Source organism: Babylonia areolata, chromosome 3 (genome assembly GCF_041734735.1).
Source record: "Babylonia areolata isolate BAREFJ2019XMU chromosome 3, ASM4173473v1, whole genome shotgun sequence".
NCBI classification, from domain to species: domain Eukaryota; kingdom Metazoa; phylum Mollusca; class Gastropoda; order Neogastropoda; family Buccinidae; genus Babylonia; species Babylonia areolata.
The window spans coordinates 45,455,252-45,457,529 of NC_134878.1; positions in this window are offsets into that span (position 1 = coordinate 45,455,252).

Consider the following 2,278-nt stretch of genomic DNA (forward strand, 5'->3'; position numbering starts at 1 on the left):
ATATATATGAAACAGTAATACTATTACTAATGACAATGATGTCATTATTATAATTGTTGTTGCTGTTGTTATTACTGTACTACTACCACTACTTCTACTGCGATTGTTATTATTATCATTGTTATTATTATTATCATCATCATCATCATCATTAATACCATCACGGTAATTTTTATATCATTTTCCATATGGTGTCGTTGCCCTCGTCTTCATCATCACCGTCACCATTCCACGTTACGTTTCTATGTTGCATCAGTTTTCACTTCTCACTTCAACGTCAAGTAATGTGTGCCTTAACAATAGACAATATTGAAATATTGAGGGAGAGATGCTTCCCACAGGTCGAGAAATAGACCGCGTATATGCGAATAAACCGTGTTTCCACTTCGCCAGGTAGAAGTTAGGTCGGGTCACGTACTGCTATTGTATCATCTTGTTCTCTATTATTTGGGTCAATGCTAGACTGAGACTGCTGGCATCAGCTTACAACAAGTTGGGTCAATAGCAAAATGAAAGTTGTACGGCAAATGTTGTCTCCACTGCAATGGGAATTCATTTACAGCTTAAGTCTTATGTGAAGGACGATGACTCTCAAACTAGGAGGCAAGGTTTTCACTGGCTCTTTGTGCGGCAGCCGTGGGAGCCAGTTGTCCTTCGGGAACCATCCTAACGCCGGCTGTCCCGAGGAGAGAGTTCGGGTGTAACTTGAATCAAGACACACCACTACAGTCAAATTCTAGCCCACATAGTAGGGACAGCACTTTTAGTTCTCCTGTGCTGCTCTGGTGGTCATAGTTGGACACGACTGAGAATCATACAGTGTTTCCGGTCATATGTTGCAAAGGAATGGATTGGATCTGACGGTAATCATCGCAAAACCGTATGTAGGGTGTTAGCGAAAAAGTTACCGTTATGACACAGTCACCGTTCATTGCCTTGTTTCTCGTTGTAAGTCTTAAGATTCTTTGCTTGAGACTGCGCATTATATGTTCTCTTTTTTTTTCTTTTTTTTTGTTTGTTTATTTGTTCTGTGTTAATTTTGCGCGTCGGTGTTGTATTATTTTAAAATTCGCACGGTTTTTTTTTGGTTTTTTTTTTGTTTTTTTGTTTGTTTTTTTGTATTTTCTATTCTCTGGTCTGAATCAAGTTTGATTAATTAGCTAGAGTGTGGCTGTATTAGGATATATATCAAGGACGATACCGAATGAAGAAAATCAAAATAAACCAATCAGTGCTCTCACTATCATGACGACAGACTGCCATCGTCATCATCACGTCACTGGGATGGAAACTGATTCAAGTCAAATCTTCCACATCGACTCACAGTGCATCGACTGACTTCCCAGGCATCAGTTTTGAAGCCTGCACTATGTGTCTGTTGTTGTTGTTGTTGTTTTTATTGTGTAATATGATATATTAATTATGTGTAATATCGCGCACTATCAGCTTTACAAATCGTACCGAAAACTATTCGTATATGTAAAATGATTCCATTGTTGTTGATTTTGCATTGTTTGATAATAATTACTGTTGCTGCCTGTTTATGTAATGTTGTAGGTGGATATGGAAGGGGCAACAATATATGTGATATATGCTTCGTAAACAAACGAACAAACAAAAAAAAGTATGGTACGTGTTCATGTTGATACATTTGTGAGCGGTAATTAATGTAGAATGTCGACACACGTCTTTGTGTCTCGAGATACCGTTCTGTAACGAATTGTTCGCAGCCTGAAGCGGTAGTTATGAAGGGGTATCTATTCATATCATGTGCACCAGCTCTCTGTGTGTGTGTGTGTGTGTGTGTGTGTGTGTTCTGTCAGTTGTATTTGTGATAAAAAATCAAAATTGTGTTTGTCACTTGCGTGTTTGTGTATCATATCATCGATGAAAATGCATTTTCCGTGTACTCCACTTGCAGTCCTCTGCAATTGTGTCAGTACGCCAAACTGAATAATTATTTGATGGAAATTATCAAGTCAGTATCATCAATAGTTAGAATGTATTCAGTTATGGCTACTTTTTGTTTCTGAACAGGAAAGAAATCTAACTATATAATGTGGAAGCGACGTCTGTCAACATTAATGCGTAGGCTTATTGGCCTACTCCATTGTCAAACATGCTTGTCACTGAAAATAGTTAGGGTAGGTATGGGTAATTGCGAATGATTCGTATACCGCCCCACTTCGAAGCGTTTCTAACGGTTGCATTTTACAATTTCACGTCCGCTTCGAACTTTTTCAAATACTTTGATGAATATCCATTTCCAAGAAACAGT